General features: G+C 37.3%; 1 protein-coding gene across 1 annotated transcript in view; it reads left to right on the forward strand.

Annotated features, from left to right (window-relative positions):
* Positions 1–12078, forward strand: part of LOC126474332 (prolactin-releasing peptide receptor-like) — a 493353-nt gene extending 481275 nt beyond the window's left edge. The window contains exon 2 of the mRNA XM_050101800.1: positions 11958–12078. The gene's annotated coding sequence lies outside the window, so the exon portion shown is untranslated. The remainder of the gene's footprint in view (positions 1–11957) is intronic.
* Positions 12079–12442: the final 364 nt, after the last annotated feature.

Below are 12442 nucleotides of genomic sequence, written 5' to 3' on the forward strand. Positions count from 1 at the left end.
AACAAATTTCATTACTGAGTAAATGTACTGTGATGCTGTTGTAAGAATTCCTAACCTTGTAAAGAGATGCCTAAAAGGTGTGAGACTATGAGATCCACACATTATTCTAACCACTTTCGTTTGAGCAGCTAATACTTTTCCCCTAAGTGTTGAGCTACCCCAAAATATTATTCCGTATGACATCAGAGAGTGAAAGTATGCAAAGCATATTAGCTTGCTAATGTGTATATCCTCAAAATTAGCTACCACTAACATCGATTGACAGTACGATTTTGGAACATATACTGTGATCGAACATTATGAATTACCTCGAAGAAAACGATTTATTGACAAATTCAGCACGGATTCAGAAAATATCGTTCTTGTGAAACACAACTAGCTCTTTATACTCATGAAGTAATGAGTGCTATCGACAGGGGTTGTCAAATTGATTCCATATTTTTAGATTTCCAGAAGGCTTTCGACACCGTTCCTCACAAGCGTCTTCCAACCAAACTGCGTGCCTATGGAATATCGCCTGAGTTGTGCGACTGGATTCGTGATTTCCTATCAGAAAGATCACCGCTGCACGGTGCAGAGTAAAGAAGGAGTAACAATTATACGGTTTTTTGTTTAGCAATATTTATGTCTTCCATGTAATTACTGCGCCTAGGAATTCCATGATGCTAATAATATTAATTACAGTTAAACTAAAATTTTCTGTACATTCCAAGAAAAGTAATGAAAAAGCCTTACAGAGTTACGATATTGTATTCGTGTTTACTATCCTTTACCAAAACATTTCCTTGGATGAGGAAAAATAATGCAAGGCGAAACTTTGTATAGTACTTAAACAGAGTATCACCATGGTCACTATTTTGTATTTGGATTTAATGTTGATAGTTTAACTGCTTAAAAGCTATTGCTTCTCCATGTAGTTTGAGAGTAAAGTATCTATATACTACGGTGCGGAGAGGAATTCTATAGAATTTGACATGAGTTACAGTGGTAAGTATGTACGGAGTATTTCTCAATGCTCACTATAGGACTTCAACTTTTTATGCTGTTCTGGACGTACGATTTGGAATGAGTGGAACAACGTCAGACCTAGAAATATTCCAGTGATCCTCTTGCAGCATTGCTAGGGCTGAATGTGACTGTATGTGATTTGGTTGAACATAACTTGAAGCATTTTAATTACTATTTGCTAAGTACTGTAACTTTAGTTATGCTCCTCAATGCAGTCGAACTTGTAATTATGAGTCAAACTGCCATAAATTAATCTCAGCTACATGCAGGACGTATCAAAAGGATTGTTAGTAGAGGTGTTGTTTTGGGTCCTATGTGAGCATATTTTGCTGCTAAACGTATGTTCGAAAACCCTTCGTATGCTTACTAGCTTCTCTAAAATGTGGGACAGGACGAAGGCAAATTGGCTACAGAAGGGGTAGGGTCTAAATGAGACAACGTAAACAGCAATTGCTATGAGACTGTTCACACGCTATGGCCTCCGAAACTGAACTGTATGAAAACAAATCAACACGTACAAGCAGTACAGGGATATTGTGATGGTAGAGAGTTTACCAGCGTCAGCTGCTTTACTTATTATCTGACACACACAGCACTCCAAATGCTTACGTAGGCAATCGTGGAGTACTGTAGTACAGTGTTGTTTTATGTTCCGTAGTCTCATACTCTAATTAGGTTTCAGACATTCGACGACTATCGTAAAACTGGAAGTAACAACGGCAGCTGTGTATAGAACTGCAGGGTACACAGACATGCTTCGCGTTTACGGGGAAGACAAAATCAATGCAAGTGAGGCTTCGCAGCAGGCATCATCCAACCCATACCATGTTTGCAAGAATAGAACGGCGTTCACGTGAACCGGTCAGCTTACGTCCTAACGGTCACCAAATTGGGTGCCAGCGGACACACCACACAAGAGACTGTAGTATCTTTACGTCAGCGTTTTGCAGATCAGTCTCCTAGGAACAACAGAGCGAGCAGTACAGCTATAGCACACACGATACGTATGAGCCATATGTGCATTGGGACGCATTATGCACGATGAACATCTTCATATCTACAAACTTCAAGAGGCTGAGACGATGAGTCAGCATGACTTTCCTCGTCGTGCTTACTTTAGCTGATGGCTGCTGGAAGAAAATACACAGTATCCTGCCTACCAAAGATGTATACAGTTTTCTGGTGAGTCCAGCTTTACCAAGGACAACATGTTCAACACCAGAAACAGTTATTAAAAATACACCTTCAAGACGGCTTGAACTGCACTTTGTGAAGAAACCAACTCTCAGAGATCTACTTTACGAAATTTTGATGGTGAATTTTGGAATTTTGATCGTTTAAACTCAAAAGAAACCGTGGAACATTAAAAGTTAGCTGCAGCAACCATGTCAGAGTTTGGTAGCGAAATCCAAAAGAACACAAATTTAGAAAACAAAAAAGTTCCGTATATAATTTCGTGAACGATATCGAAACAGACTGTAAATTGTTTCAGTTATAAATGAACAGATAAATGAACTAGCACCCTGTCATGATTCAGCCGTGATATGAAGTCCTACGAATATAGACACAGTGTACATAGCTGGCAGCTACCAGATTCGGAGCTCGACGTGGTAGTGCGCCTTGCAACAATACCAAGCGAGCTACTTTGCTGTGATTGCTGGCCCATAGGTCACTGGACAGTTGGTTAAAAGAAAACCAAAGTAACAGCAAGACGTAGTACGGTACGAAGCTTTAAACCATTTTGTTGTTATTACCAAACGGTGATAAATACGCCTTGTCATGTACAAGGCAATGACAAAGAAAAGAAACACAATAATCAAACTAGTGAATTTTGAAAGTGCGATCTGTGAAACGTGGTTACAGCTGTCGTTTTCCGAATTGTCGGGATCTTAATGAAATGAGAAAGGATGTTTGCGTTGAAAACGTTTTATAAAAGTTGTACTACTACAGTTTTTAGTGAATGGGGAAGACACTTCAGATGAAAACCACCGTCTAGACAAACGATGTACGACATAAGAGATGGTTTTTAAGAACATGGATTTGTAATAGGTGCACCAAGATCTGGCCACCCAACAACTGAGGAAAATGAATTGCTAGTATGTTTAGCAGTGACCAAACGTCCGCGAAAATTAACCAGACGATTAGCATCTGAACTGGATTCATCATGAAGGTCAATGCAAGGAATGTTACACAAACAGAAGTTTAAAGTTTACACTCCAGATTAAAACGAGGGTTACTGGAAGATGATCCAGATCGACGTCTTCAGTTTTGTGAATTGATTCTTGACCAACAGAAACATGACCCCAACCTATTCAATAAAGCTGTGTGATCTGACGAGGCCTATTTTAATTTAAGCTGACACGTTAACACACGTAACTTCACTTACTGGTATACTGACAATCAAAACCTTCTGTTAGAACAACCGTGTTGAGTGTTTGGGGGGGGGGGGGGCAATATCATAATTTGACGTATCTGGGCCGTATTTTCTTGAACGAACAGTGACAGGAGATAAATGTTTCGATATGCTTCAGAATTACGTGGTACGAGGACTTACGACGTCTGTTGAAAACTTTCAAGAAATTTACTTCCAACATTGTGGTGCTCCGCAACATTATGCCACTGCCGTCCGTAATTATTTAAACGACACTTTCCGAGGAAAAATGGTTAGTCGAAGGGCAGAACTGATATGCCTCCACGTTCATCATATAGCATGCCAGAGGATTTTTTTTTCTATTGGGTGTCGTCAAGGAATCTGTTTGTTCTCAAAAGTCTCAGACCACTGCCTAACTAAAAGACTACACACATGACACATTTCATAATTTCGACAATGATACCACACTATGTCATAGGCTATGTAACAGTGTCCCAAAAAGACTTCAAAGATGCATTAATGAAGACAGAAAACGGTTTGAACATAAAAAATAACTGTAGGCATTGTTTTTGTTTGTAATGGTACATAGATTCAATCGTTTACATAAATCAGTGCACTGTGTCCAATGACTTTTGCACCACCTTGTACAAACCCACTTTCGTATGTGACCGATTAGGACGTTCTTTATGCAGCAGGTCGCGGAACTGTAGGTCATCCGCTCTTAGCAATCTTAATCGCGAATTCCGGAGAACCAGACATATACCCGTACTTACAATGGAACTCTCTCAAATGTCAATGAACAATCTCGCTGAAACTTGTTGGGGCTGTAGAGGGGGCAACATAGTCCAACACTCATTCTTTTGTTCATGTAAAATTCTACTTTTAAGGTGTAAGACGCAACCAGAAAGGTAATTTGGCGCCTTAGGTTCAAAGGGATTATCTTCGGAACGATGACACACAAAAAAGTTTCGTTCATATGAAAGTTGATACGTAATTAGTGATCTTGAAAACTGTATAATCCACTTATACAATAATATGAAATTTCACAAAGTACTCCATCACCCTTAATTAATTTCGAAAAACCAAAACTTTTCGTATAACATAGATCAAAGCTTCCTAGGCACACTCATCCCTGAGTAATAAAGCTGGTTTCTTAGATACTACTGTTGGAAAAATAAGATATACACAGTGTGCTGTAGGAAGACTATCAACACATCTAATTAAAATATCTAAACATCCAGTAATATTCTGATTGTTTATATTATTTTTATTTGTTTCATGTTTTAAGTTATTATTTTATGTTTTACATTCATAGGTCTTTTTCGTTTTTTAGTTTACTGTCGCACGCATGAGTATTTAATTAATTCAAAATAGTGAGTAACTCATGAACGTGATTGAAAAAAATTACAATAATAATAATCTGTAAGGAAATGAGTGAAACATTACGTTCTTTTACGCCATGCGCATAAAATGAACTAAATATCATCATAGTAGTATACAAGACGGAGAAGACAATATAAAACAAAATTCGGTAGGATTTAAAATTGTCACTGTGATCCTCTCTATATCCAGGTTTCTTTCAGGCGTGTTTAAGTTCATTAATAAGCCTTTGCGAAGATAATTATGTATTCCTTACTGTAGCTTGATTTTATTTCTTAAGTGGAGATTGAGACATTTATGTCTGTGATTCCTCTACCTTATCGGAACACGTTTTACTTCTTTGTCGACTATTTCTATTTGACCTTTAATTTTTTTGTTAATAGTTGCTATTTGTCATTTCAGTTCTCTCTTCTTTTCCTTTTGCCCTGCTTTCATTGCTTTCTACACTTCTTTCATTTCTTTCCACTCTTCTTAAATATTATACGTCAGTTCTTTCAGTTTTATTAACACGAATGCTAACATACTTACTAGTCCTCCATTTCCACCCACTTCTCTTCACATATCTGGTTCACTTTAAATGGCTAACCGTCTATCTGTTTTCCATAACAGGTACAGTGTGTTTATCTCCCACCCGTTCCCATACCCATATATTTAGTCGTCCTTTTGTAGACCTAATGAAAACAAAACAAACCAAATCAAATTAAACCACCAACTACCTTAGACCCGAAAATTAAGAGAACCCACCAAGACAGCATTACAATAACGTTATCATGTTACAACACGGTCGCCATATGTGAAGAATTCGAATCAGTGGTATGACGAAATTTCGCCATAACGTCCTGTCGTAATGCTGTCTTACTCAGTCCTGTCGTAACCCACAATGGAATGATCCAATGCGAAGTGTCGAAACCGGTCCTAAAATTTTTATTCAGCAAGTATACACCGAAAGAAACACAATGTCAGTATTTTAGCTGCTTAGACATTCTGGAAGTATATTTAAAAAAGTAGTAAATTGCCAAATTCGCAGTTCACCATGCGGCTGGAGAAGGGTACACCTTGCTTTTGCTGTATCAGACAGAGCATGCGCCACACGGCGTGTACGTATTCTTGATTGATGGCTCACTCGTATATGGATACAACGCGATCGTAATTGTAGTTTACAGTGATAGTCACTTTGACACAACAAACTGTTCACAGTTATCGTTAGCTAGAATGTGCAACTCATTTAATACCCCGTCTGACTGACAATTATGAATTACAGAGATGTAGATGTAGATAACAATTATCAGTTGTCTTTGCGATGTCACTAAGCGTCAACAATGGAGATGAAAGTGAGTTAATTTTCTTTGTCATTTCTTCGTATTCGGTTGTTAACAGTATCTGTCCTTGTGCACATTTCAGGGTTTACCAGTAATGCGGAATCCAATTGTTTTCAATCTTGTACTGATGAAATGTAAAGAACATGGTATGTAATCGGAATCTCCTACCTGGCTCAGAAATTTACTTGTGTTTTACTTATTAGTTAAATTATTGGACATTCTTTCCACATTTCGTTAGAAATTGTGAAAGCATTAGAACAAACAGGATATAACTCGGACGATTCTGTGAATTCCGCTTCGAACAAAAATGATGTGTTAATTAAGTCCAGAAGAAAAACGGAGTACTTTCCAGGCCCAGAAAAAACATGTAAACTGACAGTTCCCAATGAGAAATAAATGGCTGTTTTTTTTTTTAGAAATAATTTTGTATAGTACAAATTATTCGCCAAAAGGAAAGGAAAACTTTTCGAAAGATTGAGATCTGCTTCGAGAGCCAGTGAACCACTTTCAACAGAGATCTATGACATTGGGAGCTCTGAATTGTAAGTGACTGATTTCCAGGTTTCTTCAACCAGGTCAAACAGATTTAGGAAGTAATGCGCAAAAGTAAGTCGCAAACTTAAGAACTTTACCTCAACCAAATCTGCAGAGAAAATATCATTACTAGGCAATACTATAGAGAAATTCGTTGCTGACGTGAAAACAAACTTCTCATTACCCCCTAAAGATTTAGCATAAGGCTAATCAGTCAGATTTCATGCAGGAACTGCGCGCAGATCGCGTTTCAGCATTTCTAACGATAAAGGACCAAGTGGCTTGTGTAGTCAATATCTTATACTACAATATCTTATACTGTACCGCCAGTGATGTGTATAATTGGATTACTGTTTCTGCAGCTTCATATCTGGTTTCAAAAATATCAGGCCAAATAAGAATCAAAAATGACTGTTTACTTCCAAAAATTTTGTACGTGTCTAAGAAAAATTGTACTATTGGCAGAAAACAATTCAATACTTTTGTTAGACTCTCGGCCTGGGCATAATGAGACCTCTGATTTAGGAGAAAGACCAAAAAAGTATTCATATTCCACCTAAAACAGTGTGATTCAACCTCTCAATAAAAAAATTTTCAACAGCATAAAACATTTTTCAGAAAATTGTCAGGCAATGTAATTTCTGATACCTCTTTGTCGTTTCAAGTTTATTAGCGAAACAGTATTGTTAAGCTTCAGTCAATTCTGCATTGTCTCTTTGCATCACTACATTATACACATTTGACTAAGCATGCCTGAAACACACCACAAAAAGCAGAACAACGGCCAAGACCATTTCTTCCTGAATTCCAGTTCTGTCTAAATAAAACTACTAATGAATGCGAAATGCCCTAATGAAATAAATTTATCAGATGTGCCTGATGTAGGGGAAATGTTTGTTTCCGTCATCCAACACACACTTCGCATTTTTGTGACTATTACGGGGATCAAAAAAGGAACTGTTTCACTCTCGGTAAAATATGCATTATTCGAAAATTATCATAGGAACTGCGCTAGAGAAATTTTTATAAAATATTAGAGAACTGTTTGGTGGAAGAAAATTGTAATGCAAATTTATGCACTACGCTGATATTGTTTCCTCTGCATGTCACTTGTGTAAAAATTACATGGGCGAGGGTTTATCTGTCAATATAAACTGGATGTTATTCAGGTAATTGACGGATTGAGAAATTTTTGTATGGTTTAAGTGCTGAAAATTTGCGTGTGTATACTGTGGACTTCGATATAAGCGGTGCTACGTCCTCTGATCACAGCTACGTCTACCTAATGCTGATTCGCGCACGAGCAGAAACGGCGGTAGAAACCGCTGCTATAATCGACTTCTTCGTGCGTCTAAAATGAGTTCACGCAGCTAACAGCTATGAAATTCGAAGTTCCCTCGGTAGCGTGACTCGTACCAATAACTAGCGAGCAGCTTTGCTACGATTAATCTTCTCTCGGAATCTGGTGCTTGGGCTACAATTTACGCGCCAAACCACATACCACAACAAAATACGTAATTACGCCCCATAAAATCACTGCACACATTTGTAAACGCACAACCCTCCTAAATATACGTTACTAACATGTGCTATGACATCTACAACAGAATTAAAGTAGGAAGATGGATGTAGCAAATGGTAATGACTACTGCTAATGTGGAGTCAACAGTGTCGAAACAAACTGCAAACACACATCAGTCAAATTACATTTGCTTTTAAGAAAGCAAAGTGAGTCAAAAGACAAGAAGAAACTGTTGTGGAAATTGTATAAAATGCTTTGAATGTTCACAGCGGAGACCGCTTTGCATTGTAGCTTATCTTTTTGTAGTCAATGTGTTATGACGTCAGCCGCAGCTCGTTGTTGCTGGCAGCATAAGTATTGTAATCCCATCAGTCATGAGACTGTCGCAGATTTGCCTTCTTTGGTGAGATAGCAAATAATACGACAATTTTACATTGCTCAAAAAATTTAACTGAAAGACTGAAGTATCAACATATATCTCTGCGTCATTTATCAATATGTTGGAAAGTGGTCAACTGAATCTGCTGAAGCACATTCTGTATTGGTGAAATAAAGATTTAGCTGGAGGTTCAAGCTCCACTTCACTTATGAATGTTAGTTTCCAGTTTTTAGTTAAAGTGTTACACCTTTGAATGTGACGTATGGAATAGACTATTTTCGAAATTAATATACCTTATGAACTAAATATATTGGAATCAGTTCATGCAATAAGTTGGCGTAGAACTTAAGATGTCAAGGGCTGGATAGATGATTAATGACTAAAATCAATAGAAAAATCCACAAATTCCTTTTCATTGTTCTAGACAAAAATCTAACTGAATTCCCAGAATAACACAAGATGCACAGTTGTGTTGTATGTAAATATTCCTCTTGAGATATTCATTACAAATGAATACGTTTTCTAGACATGCAATTACATTTGAATAATTTAATGATTTTTGTTGTTGTTGAAAGCAGTTACTTGATTGGGTAGGCAGCAGCAAGACTTTTACTGAACACACTGACAAATAATCAACAAAGTGGTCTCTAAAATAATAACAATATAGTGAAGTATAACGTTTTATACTGTTGGGCCATTGCTTCCCAGAAACTGAATGTCTGTCTGTGCCAGACGGCGCTTTCGAAAGTATGTGAGTACCATAACGTGATTTTTTTTTTACCAACGGCGCTTGGTAACGATGGAAATGTTTGAGATGATATCATCACAGCGCACTCAAGTGTCACAAAATTACTGGGTACTGGGTACAGTGCCACAAAAAAAGAAAATTTAATCTTAGAGAAGGTTTCGAATCACAAGGTAAGGAAAAATGTCAGGGACTCTGTTTACCACTGTTTGATCGTTTATTTACTATAGAAGCAGCTATGTATTATGACGAAAGGACGAGCTATACGTGATATAAGTTATAATGGTGTACCAGCTGTATCTCCCAGTAACCAATGGACTGACCGTATTTAACATAGGATAATTGGGTTATTTTCCATCCTAGTTGGTTTTTCTGTGTTGCAAAATCTTTTTTACTCATCCCTAAAGATAACAATAAATCAATAACCTTTGAAGGTTTGGTGTGCACACACCAGATGTTAGTTAAACGTCCCATACTGTCTTGAATTAGGTGATGAAATGTCACAAATGTGTTCCTTTGTCTTTATTTATTTTTTAGTCCTTTCTCTTTGAGTGAGGGATCTCCTAGGATTGCTTCTGCCTAGTAGATATGGCGTTATATTGCATGAGAAATACAGGCTGGGAGAGCTGCCAAACGTGTAGTCAGCTGAAGGTTAACTGCGCTGTGGTAATTATGACACACCTCCTTTGCAAATAATATGCGCATGAATAGAACCACAGCGTTGCTCAGATTGCCAATGAAGTTTATGTGAACTTAACATCTTCCATTTTAGTAGAACTAACTGACTGGTTACAATTCTTTATTTTTTTATCTTCATTCACCTGCGATACTTAACGCGTTATTAACCACAATTCAGAATGACATAACCAGTACATTCAGTGAGGTAGCTTACACTGAGTGAAAACACAATATACCATTATGTACTAATTATTTTGTATGTAACTTCGCATACAGAAATTAATGAAATAAACTACTGAGGTTATTTGTCTTTTAGATCTTTTTCAATTATTAGTTTTCTGACTTATTTGATGCTCCCCACCAAGATTTCGTCTCTTGCGCTGACATCTTTATCTCAGATTTGTGTTTTATCCTTTCTTGCATTTTCATACCAACGAACCCAAGCTACTGAAATTATCCTTCAATGCAGAATTCTGCTTATCAGAAAGTTCAATAAAGTAGTTCTCATTTCACTGGATTCAAATACTGCAACTGTTCATATACGTGATAAACTGTACCTCTTGAGCAGTAAATGAAAAAAAATCTATGTTTGACACCTTTACTCAGCAACTTATAGGGCTAAGGCGTTTCTGACATTTTTGAATTTAAAAATATTCTTTTGTTAATATTTTGAGTAGCCCTAATACAGGGAAGTGCCTGAAACTGGATCTGAATTTTAGTTTTTGTTTTACAAAATTGAATATAGTAAAAATACATTTTCAAAGCATTTAATATTTACTTTATGACGTTAAGCACTACTTACTCTTACCAAGTATAATTGAAATTTATTAAAACACAGTTCTTTTCTTAAACCTTATGCCTAGTGAAGTTGAAAAATAGTGGTCAAAACAGTATCTTTGTGAAAAACCAAAAAACACCAAAAATGGGAAGAAATGTTAAATCAGAGAAAAATAGTTAGGTTCAAAGTACAAGCTTATTATATCCTCGAAGAGGTTAAAGAATTTCCATATATTTTCTTTGCTAAACCAAGGTGCTTTGATCCCGTATTCCTTACCTCCCACATTTTGCTTTTGTACCGTTTGAGAGAACGACTGACTCACTTTTCCCCGGCAATGTCTCTGAAATAATGTTCATTGTTATTTCTCTCTGCTAACTGCCTACCATTCTTCATAAGTCGTTACCAGTAAGCCCAAATAAAGAAGCTTGCACAGCAAGACAACTGTGAACCAGATCTTCTTCAAGATCTTTACCCAAAACTCTAGCACAGCCTCTTCTCGTTTTAAGTGTTTCTTTAGGCTACCGTATTTCATACTGCACAACCTCATCAGTGTTGTTTTCGGAACCTCAAACTGTTCACTGGCCTTCCTCCTCCAACTTATGTTCGGTCTGGATCAACAACTTCAGTGATCTTAGACAATATCGACTTCCTCAATATCGTGTTGGAGTTTTATGCATGGCCATTACAAAAAAAGGTAGTGTTTACTAATACAGTCAACATGAGAAAAATAACTGGTGCAGTTTAATTAACTTAAGGAGGTCTAGTTTAGGTAACCTACATATTTGAACCTAATAAATTTTTAAACAAATATCTAAATGTAACGGTTTGATCGTAAACATTTACTGTAAATCTTACTGATCAAGGACATGTATGGGCTGAAAGACGTGTTGGCCAATATCTAGGAGATGTAACGAAATATGTGGAACAGTACAAAAAGTCTTTTGTCAATTCATGAATTGGAGAACTACTAACAAACAAGTGAGACGTACCGGTATAGAATGGTAGGAGTCCAAACTACAATTTACACGTGGTCCCAATACAGTCCAAGAGATACAAAGCCAAAAGACAAAGGGCCCACTTCATTGGAAGGTGGAGTGTCCGGTTTAGAACACTGTCCTGTACGTTTACATTGCAGCCATCGTTAAATAACCTACATTTCCAGCTTGCCATTCTGAACGTTTCCTTCTGCATGTAATTAATGTTTTCTTTTAACTCGGTTTGTGACGATACCCTTATTGTGCAGGTGACGTCGGTGACCGCAATCTTGGAGAAATGGAAGCGGCTTCCAGACGGGCTCCAGACCCTGCCGGCCGTTCCTCCACAGCCCCTGGAGCAGCGGTAGCCTGTCTTGCGCGCAACCTGGAAATTCGAGATGGTGCGAACTGACGTGATGTCATTCACCACATATAATTTTGTAAACTTTCTTTGTCAATCGTCTTCATGTGAATACACCATCGTTTGTAACGTTCAGTGATTTAATTGCTGTGGAAGTCAAATAAACTCTTATTGAGAAGAAAACAATAAAGAAAATGCTCTAGTAGTGCTAAGATCATACATACCATTCATTTCAAGTGTAGCAGTGAAAACAGTAGAGACAGGTAAGTCGAAGCCCATAATCACGTAAGAGTCATTAACCTTAACACAAATTGGAGGAACTAAGATAAATTTCACTTTCTTGTGTCTGAAATAAACATTAAAGTAATAAAACCTGATCTCTACTTGCACAGA

The sequence above is a fragment of the Schistocerca serialis genome, chromosome 4 (assembly GCF_023864345.2).
Source record: "Schistocerca serialis cubense isolate TAMUIC-IGC-003099 chromosome 4, iqSchSeri2.2, whole genome shotgun sequence".
NCBI classification, from domain to species: domain Eukaryota; kingdom Metazoa; phylum Arthropoda; class Insecta; order Orthoptera; family Acrididae; genus Schistocerca; species Schistocerca serialis.